The sequence below is a fragment of the Trachinotus anak genome, unplaced genomic scaffold, assembly GCF_046630095.1.
Source record: "Trachinotus anak isolate AG129_WGS33_773 ecotype Australia unplaced genomic scaffold, CSIRO_AGI_Tana_v1 ptg000013l, whole genome shotgun sequence".
NCBI lineage: Eukaryota > Metazoa > Chordata > Actinopteri > Carangiformes > Carangidae > Trachinotus > Trachinotus anak.
In genome coordinates, this window is record NW_027273864.1 from 998,263 (window position 1) to 1,011,471 (window position 13,209).

At 42.6% G+C, this 13,209-nt stretch overlaps 1 protein-coding gene and 1 long non-coding RNA gene across 4 annotated transcripts in view; one reads left to right on the top strand and one right to left on the bottom strand.

Annotated features, from left to right (window-relative positions):
• The window catches only part of LOC139630087 (uncharacterized), a 51,126-nt gene extending 41,569 nt beyond the window's left edge, over positions 1-9,557 (top strand). The window contains exon 3 of the long non-coding RNA XR_011693109.1: positions 8,666-9,557. This is a non-coding gene — a long non-coding RNA (uncharacterized lncRNA). The remainder of the gene's footprint in view (positions 1-8,665) is intronic.
• The window catches only part of LOC139630080 (receptor-type tyrosine-protein phosphatase gamma-like), a 454,916-nt gene that overhangs the window by 301,786 nt on the left and 139,921 nt on the right, over positions 1-13,209 (bottom strand). The window lies entirely within an intron of this gene.

Below are 13,209 nucleotides of genomic sequence, written 5' to 3' on the forward strand. Positions count from 1 at the left end.
TCCTCCCTCTTTTCTGTTCTGACTCCTCCTGTAACAAGCTCTCTGAGGTTTGCCTAAGGTCTCACTGTCCTCCCGTCAACACTTGAACCATTCTTCACTCACTCAAACACACGCACACACACACACACACACACACACACAAACACACATTCACTGCACCACAAACTAGACAACTACACTGTACATCCAATGAGAGTTACACTGAAAAAAAGCTCCAGTGTTGTGTTGCATTGTTCACAACTCTGCATCAAAAGAAAAGTAAGAAAAGTAAAGTAAAACAACTGTGGGTCTTTCATATATTCTGCAGCTGGTTGCTTAGTTACAGAAAATTCTATATTTATTGAGTATGAATAAGTAAACGACAGGGTAACGCCAATGTAATACTTTCTCTATCTACAGAGTACAGAGGGTCCACTAGCATCCATGTGTTGTAAATTTTATCATCAGAGGGCGTACACTTACGCCGCCTCCCGACCAATATGTTACGTATGCCCAGCCTCTACCCTACAAGGCTCTGTGCATGCACTCACTGGATCCCAGCTATGTAATGAGCTGGACACTGAGTTTGAAGAGCAAGTACAGCTGACAAAGCAGCTCTTCTTCTTCTTCTTGTACGGATGTTGCCATTGGGATCTGATTCGTTTTGCACATGCACCGAATACAAATACGACCTACTGCACACGTATGGACCTTGTCCTCCAGGTGGACTCAAAGCAGAGTATAAATGAAAACGACTACTGTACATGATGTGAACAAACAAGTATAACTGAGACCTTAGGCCACGTCCACACTGATGTCTTGATGCATTTTAAATATATCACATATCACATGACCATTGTAAACAGCAAGCCAATACTCTGCAGCCGATTGTTTAGTTACAGAAAATATTACGACGAGGAACAGCAATGGAGAAATGTAAGACTTGGTCTGATGATGAGGTCAAACTGATTGACAGTGACACCAGTATAAGACCGTCATGGAGGCAGAAAACAGAGCTGGAGTTGTAGAGCAGTACTGGTAGCATTATCCATTAGATCCATGAATCTGGGCAGGATACAGCATGACTGATAAGAACCAATCAGGAAGTGAACATGGGCATGTGCATCATCGTTTCCCAAAGTGTCAGTTTCTGCCCGTCAATGCAAACGAGTTTTCAAACTAAAACGGGGCAGCAGTGTTTCCAAAACTCTGTTTTAGGGGCTTGAAAACGTGAAAAGTGTTAGTGTTGATGCAGCCTTACACTGAGTCTGGGTTGTGTGAGTCAGAGCACGGTCCTGTGGCTGTTGCTGTGTGGCTGAGGCTACAGATGTGACACCCAGACTCCCACACAACCACCTCCTGTTGTGTGTGTGTGTCTGTGTGTGTGTCTGTCTAATGTTTGAGAATGTGTGTGACTCTGGGGTCACCTCTAGGTCACGGCAAAGGAGGAGGAGTGCTGTTGTAGTGATTTATGGCTCTCGTAGCACTATCAGGCAGGCCCCATTTTCCCAGAGGTCTTTGCAGCAGGAGCCAGAATAACACACCTCTGCCAGCGAGCCGACATCGTCTCTAGCCCTCAGCCCGTCTCTCTCTGCAGCTCCTTATTATTTTCTTCCAGTCACTCATTTCCAGCTTTACATTCAGGGATGTAGTGGAGGGTAAACCTGCCCACGCTCCGTTCACTCACTGTTCTATTTGTGGAAAGGAGTTTGGACTGAGAAAAATTCTTATGGCCTCAATTCTCAGAGTCCAACATATTAAAACATGTGAAAGTGAAGAAAGTCATCTGAGGATTTTCATCATTTCATGTCTGATTTGGTGTTGAGGTTACAAAAAAAAACGTGATGTCATGGTATCTTCATCCATCCGCACTGGAGTTTGTATCAGAACTAATCATCCCCAGGTATACTGTACCTGGATCAGGTCAGAGTGAGCTTCAGTTTTCTGAAAATTAGTTTCTGCATGTCGAGCGTGAGAGGGGTTTCCATACCTCTATTTCAGATTAGATCTGGGAGGACCTCTAACTCATCGTCCTTAGAGGATGATGACCTGACCTTCTGTCTGGTACCACCGTCAGGTCAAGATCTACCCTTGACCAAGACCTAGACTTTGATTGAGGATTTTCATGAAACTGCAGAATGCAATTAAATGTTACAGTTACAGAGCCAGCACATAAAATGAGAAACAAAAATCGTCCTGGTTCAAGAAGTTGGACTGGCAGTGCACTGACCTCAACCAAAGATACGGTTCAAGGCCTCCCATCTCACCTCACCAAAATTTGCATCTGCAATCGTATGTGCACCAGAGACACATGCAAGTTCAGAGACGATCACAGACAGGCTGCTCTTTCTCAGCCTCAGAGAACCAGGCAACACTTTGGGGCTTTAGGGTGTTTGTCAGCATCATGAGGCTTTGGACACTTGAGGCTCTATTTTAACGATCTAAGAACAAGAAGCAAGTGCATTTAGGGCAGGTCCAAATCCACTTTTGCTAGGAAAAAGCAATAAACCGATCACAGCGCTATCTCAATACCCTTTAAAAGCCAGGCGCACCTTGGAAGATTGATATTATAAGGGCAGATTTTCCAGGTAGTAAGAAAGAACCTTTCTCTGCAGAGGATCCATTAGAGGCATGCAGGAACAGCTGTTTATAATAATAATAACCACAATAATAATAATAATAAAAATAATAATGATAATAATCATCTTTATTTATAGAGCAAGTTTCAAAAGCTGTGTTACAAAGTGCTTGACAAAGACAGCAAAAAATTAATCAATGAAACTATATATATCAAAGACATAAAATAAAATAAAGAAATAAAATTCTGTTGCCTCGAGACAGAAATGTGCCAACACTGCGCCTGACCACACCACATTTTCAGATCATCACACCCATGTGGCGCTCAGATGGGCGCAAGTGTATTTGCTGTTGAAACGACGTGGGTGCTGGACAGTAAAATGACCACTGCATCTGAAATGAACAGACTACTGTGTTGTGCTTTGCCAGGTGTAAGATCTTGGTCTTGGTGGTTGATGATGGCAGAGTTACAAATGGATTTTCTTGCATGGAGGACAATAATGAATCCATTCATGTGCCCATGAACCTATGAGTAGTTAGTGAACCTAACAGTTTATTTTTGAGAATACTGGTGGCTGCTTGCCTTGTAAGAATCATCAATCAGAGGTCCAGGTTTCGGACCTCATTATAAATCTACACCACGGTTCCAGTTAAATTACCAAACTCTTTGCTCTCATCATTTTCTGCTTCTCTTGTCTTCTGCTGTCTCCTCCTCTCTCTGCCTCTTGTTTCTTAGAGCATGTCACTCTCTAGGTCGCTAACGCACTTCAAGGGTCCTTCATATCGGGAGACTATTAAAAGGCCCTTGACTCTGCACCCTAGCATTACCTGTTGCAATCTCCTCATTTAGTTTCAGTGGCAGATTCCTCTCAGTGTGGGAGGAGGACTGAAGGGAATGAGTGGCAGAGGTAATAATCACAATCTGAAATCTGAGGATGGATGATGAAAATATAAAAAGAAAGATTATCTGAGCAATCATTTCACGGGACCATCACCTACACAAACAAACAGAATCATTTCTATTTTGTCCTCTGTGACTGAATTGTTGCATAGGCCCCCACTACTGTGGCCCTGTTCCGCACCACTTGGCTAACTCCAGTCTTATTAATTACCTCATTAGCAAATGAGAGGAAGGATACTGGAAGTCTGTGTTTGCTGGGCACGGCAGCTGACTGAGGCGGATGGAGAGCATGTCGGTGAGCATCTGAAAGCTCAGGCAGCATTAACCTTTGCGTTTGTTTGGATGGACGGGCCTGTCAGAGGAAGCGAGATTTAGACTCTGATGATGGACGCCCATAGATCAGTGAGTTATCAGTGGTCACACTTAATGAGATGACATCAGGAAATGCTCTCCCTCCAGATATGAGGCACTTCATGGAACTCCATTAATTTACTTGTCCTTTTCTCAACTAATTAACAGTGTAATTAACCACTGGATAAAAGCTATGCCCTGGCTTTGCCCTATTTACATGCTGAGAACTGACTGAATAATTTATAAATGTTACAACTGTAGCCGGCATGAATATATAATCCATTTTCACAGAGGCAGAGGAAATGTGAATATTGCATGACAACATACAGAAATAAAAAAAATGATCAGTTTTAGCCTTTACAGTGATCACAGCGTCACATGTGACAGCTGATAGATACTAGTGTAACATAACAAATCCAAACCACAGTAAACCACATTCAATTAACACCACTGTTATTTCTTTCTGGACAAAAAGGGACAGTGAAATAAGTTTTGACAGAATATTTGAGCAGATTCCTCTCTGACAAAGTTCAGGAGTCTACAGACTCTGCTCACATTTTAATAGTAGGAGAGACTCATCTGTCATGCAGAGCTCATCCCCTGTTCTAAGTGTGATGGGGCCTCACAATCCGATGATGTTTCTCCATGGAAGAGGCTTTTGGAATACTCTCCTATGTGGGATTTACTTCCATTATTTACAGTATATAGGCTACTGTGGCACCATATACTCAGTCTGTAGCTGTGTCCCAATTCGGGGCCCACATCCATCAGAGGACGGGATCTACGAAGGTGTGGCCCTTGGTAGCTGTCGTAGACCATGAAGGCCGAACTGAAATGAGATGGTATTGCCTACAGAGGATTTTAACTTTTGCATCACCTCGCCCTTAGCGTTGCGTCACAAAGAGCAGCTCCTGTCGCCTTGCAACCTTGACAACACGTAACTTTTTTCATAAAAACTTGAGGTTTTTAAGGCCTTTCGTTTTAACAGTTAGCAGTTGAACTGTAATCGTCAGGCTCTGAGTTGGTGTTGTTTGCTTTCACTACCAGAATGAATCTTGGGATACGCTGGGCCATGAAGGATCCATCAGGTGAATCTTTTGTTGCCCAGGTAAATGAGGACACAAATTCGCCGCATTTGAAGGAGCCTTTGAAATGAGATAATCTTGTTTTTATCGAGTCTTTAAGTGCAGCCTCCGAATGATGTGGTCCCTGAGTTGGGACACAGCTTATGTCTTTTTTCACTGGCTTAAAGAAGAACTCCAGACTTTGTAAACCTGGAAGATAGATCTAGGTCTGACTAAAATGACATGACGTTCTTTAATTCTCTGGCAGAGCTGGTCTGTGATCCAAACAGTGTGTGTATGTTACATTTTTCACTCTGCATGAAAGTGCAACCCTGTCTGCTAGAAATGATGTTTCTATTCAACAGCAAAGGCATTCTGCAGGAAATGTAATTGCTGGCTGGATTACATCCAGAGTCAATGTATTTTTTTAGTGAATGAAGCGCTACATGTATGAACGACAGCTGAGGGGGTCGTTGGGATGGGGGTCGTTGGGATGGATAGCCGGTGTACGATGTTGTCACACCAGAAACCAGGTTCACATGCAGACCCAGTCTGTGGGTTAGGCAACAAAAGAACTTTGGTGAAGGTTGGGGAAATATGTTTTTTTTTGGTTGAATGTAAATAAATCATTGAGTCGCTGCAAACTATTGTTCTGGATTAAACCAGACCGGGATCTTTTTTCCTTAATGAAGGTTAAGGTTAGAGAGTCTGAACAGAGCCATAACACAGTTTAATAATTCTGGAGTCACTACAAGTGGATATTGTGCTGCAAGGTCAGATATTTTGGTAGAAAATAAACACAATGTCTGTGAATATTTTAGCATCAACACATATGCAACCAAGTACATAAATTAACAACATGTCCTTGCTGGAATTACTTTTATAGAGATGTAATTTTCAGGACAGGGCTGTCAGGAGCTGTGTGTGCGCAGGCCACAGCATTGGACAAAAAACTGTACTCAGCACTAAACGAAGATTTTATAACACTCTTACAAGAAAATGCTGGAGTAATGGCCAATTAGCATCGGTTAAGTTAGAGCTAGAGTAATGGGCAATCAACTAACTCATTCTGGTGTAACCTTCTGTGAGCATTTAAATAAGCTCATTACACAAACACAAAAAACATGCACATGATTTTTATTATCCATTAAGTTTAGCAGGTTATTTGGGGGCATTCACATCCTGAAAAGAAAGATACATTATCAGCTTTAAAAAAGATTAAAGGGAGTTTGGGTGGAATATGTCAGAGTCCAGCTTCAAACTGAGAGGAAATTTTGGTTGGAACAATTTTCCCAAAGTTTAACATTCAAACGTACTAGTTTTCAAATCAAATTCACTTTCAAGCAATAGAACAGTCAATTCAATTATTTCAGTTTAAACTCACAGCAATTACCATTCCCGTTCACACATTACTGAGCTGACTCTGTGAAGGCATATGAAATGACCAGAGGACCTCACAGTTCTCTAATGGTTGGGGAATTCTAGTGACACAGCTGTTCCAGATGTGACAAAATTCATGGAGGTGCTCAGATAATAATTACAGTCATTCCACCTCCCCCGTGATAGTTAAGTGATCCAGAGATGGCTCATTGTAGGACCAGCCTGACTGTTAAGATGGAATTAAAATGATTCTCTCCACTACTTCTATGACCCTAGAGAAGTCAGAGGATGGAGGACATACAGTACCACCTAGAGGCCCTCATGGAGCCCTTTTTTATTCTTTAGGTGACATGTTAAGTTGTGTATCACTGGTTAGAAGCTTTAACATCACATAGAAAAATGAAACAACTGGCCCAACATAAAGGCTTATGTCCTCAGTATATGAGGGCCAGACTTGGGCCGAGGGCCCATATGCTTCCACATCTGCACAGACTCCAGCTGTTGTCAAGAAGTTTCATTTTGCTTTCTGGGATTTACTTTCACTGCTGGGAAAGCAGTTGTTTATCAAATTTAAGTGATTTTTCAGTGTTGGGGGATCATTGGTGGGTTGTTTACCATGTCCCTTTGTACCACTGAAGTCTGTTTAAAATTCAATAAAAACTGGAACAGTGGGGGTGTTCTTAAACTTTTGACCAGTAGTGTATATACGCACAAACAGGTAAACTGAGAATTTATGGCAAGTATTTGTTTTCATGTACACACAGTGAAAGGCTGTAACACCATACTAAACTGATGCAGACATTCTTCTTCAAATATAATCAGAGGTTCTCTGCTGTATAGACGTGTTCCAACCTTAATACTGGTGCTTTCTAAGTTCACAAGTGAACAAAGGATCAAGTGTTGGTTGAAATTTGATTAAACAGGGACTGTTATGGGATCATGACCGGTTGCTTGTCTCCACTAACAGCCATCTAGGTGAGGCTTTAATTGTCCGTAATGGTGGACGTCAAAAGGAAAAGGAGCAACCCTAGAACAACGTGAGGCTAATTTCACTGCCAGGAGTGATGAGTTGCCTCAATGGACAGTCAGGGGCCTTATTACCTTAACGCTCATCAGTAATGAAGCATGAACCTCATTCAGTGCACACACGCACACACACACACACCTACCTGATAGAGAACAGTAATTACTGCACCCCTTCCCCTACTTTCCCCTGCTATTTGAATGCATTTGCAGTCACCACAAGCATTCAGCAGATGCAGATGAGACACACGGCATATTCCTGGGGCCACAGCCTTGGCATTACACTTTAATGGACACACTTAGGCTTCAGTTAGATAATGAGAGCATCTTTTCATTCCCGCCATCTATTCCTGTGTCATTTTTTTTGTCTCTGCCTTTTCTCTCTTCCGGTAGACACGAATCCACTGAGCTCAGATAGCCAAGGTGATCTTGACTGAGGCCAATTAGCCCCCCCCCCCCCCCCCCCCCCCCCCCCCCCCCCGCCCCCCCACACACACACACTCAGACTGAGGTTCACAATGGAAAAGCTTGGGGAGAAAAGCAATACGTTTACTCTCTAAACATGCCCGGCATAAGGACAGAAATCAATAGGCACTCATGTAATTCACTTTGCAGCAGATAACGAGGAGGAGGGAGGGGGATGGGGGTTGATAAGTTTGTGATGAGGAGAATAGACACTTAAGGAGCAAGCTTCATCAGGGCTCCAGGGGAAGCAGACAGAGGGCTAAAAGGGTAGAGGCATACTGCACTGAACTGGGCTGAATTTGACTGAATTATTCTAAATTGAGTGACATTTCCATATAACTGGGGGGCACATTTCTGAACCAGGACTGAACCTCAGCACATTTTGACTGAACTGAATCTTACTTACTCTAACAGATATTTGATCATTAAAATCAGAATTTTCAAATAAGATGCTGAAATAGAAAGTTGTTCCAGTGGCAGCGGTTCACGGTCCAGTCTGGACCAAGTGTCTCAACTACCACAAATGAGCTTCAGCTGAATTCAATGGTAGTTCGGTGGCAGCAGAAATCCCAGAGACAGACACCTGATAGTGTAGCTGCTGGTATAGTAGATGTACAAATGGTTGACAAATGACAGTTAATCAAAAAATAAAGCAGTCACAGTTTGTATTGAAATTTCAGCAGTTTAAGTCCAGTGAATGGCTTTAAACAGAAGGTAAACAGTAAGCTGCCCAAACAGGCCTTCTACAGGGATTCAAAAATGGGTGAACTTCCATCTTCCCTGCAGCAGTGGAAGTAAAAGAAGCCCTGAAAGTTAATGAAACAATTCCTCCAGGCTGATGACTGACAAACCCTCTGTCTGTACAAACTGTGTTACTACCCCCCCCCCCCCCCCGATACATCATCAGGACAGCGCTGTGCTACAGGAGGCAGGGCTGTATACTGCAGTCAGAGCGAGAGAAACAGAGCTGAAACAGGAAGACAGACTGGTTGGTCAGGGCTTCATCCTACAGCAAGATAATGAGCCACAACATTAGAGGAACAGAACCAGATGGAGGCTTCACATGATGAAGAACAGCACAGTCTCCAGACCTGAACCCATGGAGCTGAAAGGTGAAAGCAAAGCAACCTGCAAGTGCAACAGTGTTGGACTGACTTTCTGAACAATGTCTGATTTCCATTGTTGACAGAATGTCATTTGTTCAAAGTCAAAATAAAATGTAGGATTTAAAAGATTTAAGATATGCTTTATTTACACTGAGACATAATAAATAAAGATCAGGAAGTAGCAGGGGCTGAAAGATCAACTGGAACAGATATGGGCCAGGTGCCAGGAATGAAAACATGTTTGTCTCTAGCTTGTCTGATGTTCTCACTGCTCGTTCCTCTTTGCTGTAATGCCACTGTGCTCCACGGTTCTATTCCTTGGTTCCACCTTTGTTGCATGTCATTCACCTTCTCCCTCTGCCTGTGTTTCCTGCCTGCCTCTTCACTCTTAGCTAACAAATAAAGGAAAACAAGGCTAGATCAAAACCTAGTATCTGGACATCCTATGGTCAAATCCTGATTTTAGAACCACGACGTCGTCTGACAAAATCACCACACACATAAATGAAAGACGAAGACTGAGCTGTGATTTCAGCTGGATTCACTGTGAAGGTCTTTATGTCTAATTCCCTCTGTTTGATATGTAGGATTGGTCCTAGCTGTATTTCAGTAGGAAGCCTTGTTTTCAGTCATTCCCATTTGCTGTGTTAAAGTTACAGCATTAAGTTTTAATAAAAAGTTTTTTTTAATTAACACTTCCTGTAATTATTTCAAATTAAAAGCCCAGCATTTCAGTGGAAAGAAACCCTACATTTCTTTCTTTCTATGTTCCTGTTGTTTACATGTTATTCAGATCTACTAGTTTCTTTAGCAGTTAGCGATGACTTCTCTCTCTCCCTCCCTCCCTCTTTCCTGCTCTCTCTGCTCAGTGTGTCTCATGTTTAGTTCTTCCACTGCCTCCTTTAGTAATAATGATACATGTAATGAAAGGAGTTTATTTGCTGTAATGCAGGCGAGGCTCAGTGTATTGAAGTGCTGCTAAGCTTCCCTGCAGTTCCCGAGCAGCTGGGAAAAGAAGCCCCTGGTCAGCATTCAGCAGCGGTAGAAATATGATCAGTTAGTCAGTCCTGATTACCGGGCTGGGCCACTGTCCAGCCAAAAAGGACTAATGACAAAGACTATAAAAATAAGGCCCAAACTGTAATAAAGCAGACTCATGTTGGAAACTTTTTACAGTGCATCCATTCACATCCCTTACATCTTCTTCATCCCTCTCCTCTCAGCTTCCTTTTCGTTTCTACAACCATCACTCTCTTCTCTCCGTGCCCTCCATCTGTCATTTCCACTCTCTCTTCCTGGTGTCCTGATCCACCAGGTTCATTCACTATGTAAACACATGTTACCTCTGTCTGTCTCTCACTTCCAGCTCGGCTCCAACATACTCTGTCTCTGCCGTGTATCCTCGGGCATTGTTTGCCCATGTCAGTGCTAAGCCGCTAGTCTCAGGGTATACACTCCATGCCGTCACGTGGAAGCCGTGTCAGGCATGTTAAACAGACAATAAAGCTGGCCAGCATGCACTGTAGAAACAGTAACCTCCCCTAAGCTTTAGTGAGAGATTTACTGTTTGTTTTAGTTTTTCTGTCTGTACGTGCTCGTGTCTGTTTATTTTTTCCTATGAAACTGACACTGTGGAGTCTCTGGAGCGAATCTGCCACTTGATATGTAATGCATGCAGGCTTTGGGTGTCTGCAGTTTAATCAAGTTTCATTTACAGCTGTAGCAGGAAGGATAAAAAAAAAACTCAATGAAACTAATTCAATAGAGAGGAGCATGAAATTCAAACTGGGCTTTACCTGACTACCACATTTAATGATGACGTTTCTGTGATCAGCGGGGGTAATTCTTCTCCTCGTAGGAATTCAATCCAAAAGTGTTTTCTAAACAGTCTTAAGCACACACGAGAGGAAAGCTAGAGTCAAAAGGAAATGTTTCACTTTCTTTCCTTCCATTTTTTAATTCTGTTTCAGTAGAACCTCCTCTTACCCATCCATCACAGCCCCACTGCCACGTCTCAAATGAATGAATTACTGTATACCACCATAGTCACAGACAGGACCTGTTATCATCATCAAAACACAGTTGGTCAAACCAGCTTTCTGGTGCTTTACTGTCGTCTTCTGGTGTGGAAACGACGCTCACGTTCACTAGTTGCAAACAGACACGTTCAATTCACCGTTCACCAAACAATTAGAATGTTCAAGGGATAACAACCATAACCTCCAAAAGGAGCTTAAAATATGAGCTGGCACTGACTTTAAAGGGGCTCTCCACCAATTCATCATCACACCTCCATAAAGTTAAGAGACTCAGAGTTTAAAAAGCTTGATCTATACAAAGCAGCAGAGGCAGAGACATCCTGACCTTTACTACAGACTTCACACATTATCTTGATTATATGTTGAAATTCTTCAAAAAAAAGATTTCACTGCTTTAATGTCTAAATGTCACCTTTTATCAAACTAGTATTTGGTACTCACCATGTGAGTTTGTTTAAAGTGCTTGTTTACTTCCTGTTGTCAGCTGAAGTGTTTGGTTACTGAGCACTTGACATTTGATGATCAGCTTAGTCAGCTAGCTTGTTAGCACACTAGCACACTTGGCTTGTTTTAATGCACATATTCATACCTTCAGATGTGTTGCATTATAGAGAAATTCCTCATTTTGGATGAAAAATATTGCCCCGATTCACTGACTAAAGACAGTATGTTAGTGATGTAATTCATTATCACTACCATACAATTCAGATGGTAGGCTTGGGCCGATATTCAATAATATGGAATATCTGGATATTTCCTGCCACAATATTTTTCATAATCTAGTTTTTTTTTCCAGTTTTGCACAGTCTGCTGCCGAATCCAACCCTCATTTCACTGCTTTTCTTATTGTACATTGTACCTTGGCATGTAACAGATAAAATGATGTTTAGTGGCAGCATTGCTTCTACCTGAAACATAAGATACAATAACACCATTATATTATAACCCCTGCATGTTAACTCAGAAGGACAGAAGGATCAACACGTCAGCTACTCTGCTGTGACTGTTTCACCTGACTGTATCTAATGAGTGTCACAGGTTTTATGACAACACACATGTCTTCAGTGGAGTTTCATCCTTCAAGTCCAAGAGAGAGAATGAGACAACTGGTTAAAGGAAGATTACTAGGGAGTAAGTAACCAAGTTAAACTGCATTCTTTCATGCTATTTTTATGATTTTGAAATATTTCTACAGTATCTGTTCATCCCAACCCAGCTCCATGGGTTTTAGTCTGGAGACAGTGCTGCTCTTCCATCACGTGCTGTAATGTTTTGAGTCACTCCTTCCTCCTCATGGTTTCTGCTCTGATCTGATGATCAGCTGTGAGACCTGATATAGACAGGTGTGTGTTCAATCAGCTGATTCACCACAGGTGGAATCCAGTCCAGGTGTAGAAACATCTCAGAGATGATCCACAGAGATGGAGGAACCTGAGCTACATTTAGTCACAGCAAAGTGATATGTGAATGGCTGCTCTTCCCATGAGTAGAGTTTAATTAGAGTACATCCTGTGTCAAATATACAGTATATACAGGGGTTGGGCAATGAAACGGATTTAGTGTTGGAGGTTTCATGGCTAAATTTGACCAGCCTGGTGGCCAATCTTCATTAATTGCACATTGCACCAGTAAGAGCAGAGTGTGAAGGTTCAATTAGCAGAGTAATAGCACAGTTTTGCTCAAAATATTGCAATGCACACAACATTATGGGTGACATATCAGAGTTCAAAAGAGGACAAATTGTTGGTGCATGTCTTGCTAGCGCATTTGTGGCCAAGACAGCAAGTCTTTGTGATGTATCAAAAGCCACGGTATCCAGGGTAATATCAGCATACCACCAAGAAGGACGAACCACATCCAACAGGCGTAACTGTGGACGCAAGAGGAAGCTGTCTGAAAGGGATGTCTGGGTGCTAACCCGGATTGTATCCAAAAAACATAAAACCACAGCTGCCCAACTCACTGCAGAATTAAATGTGCACCTCAACTCTCCTGTTTCCACCAAAACTGTCCGTCGGGAGCTCCACAGGGTCAATATACACGGCCGGGCTGCTATAGCCAAACCTTTGGTCACTCGTGCCAATGCCAAACGTCGGTTTCAATGGTGCCAGCAGCGCAAATCTTGGGCTGTGGACAATGTGAAACATGTATTGTTCTCTGATGAGTCCACCATTACTGTCTTTCCCACATCCGGGAGAGTTACGGTGTGGAGAAGCCCCAAAGAAGAAGAAGCGTACCACCCAGACTGTTGCATGCCCAGAGTGAAGCATGGGGGTGGATCAGTGATGGTTTGGGCTGCAATATCATGGCATTCCCTTGGCCCA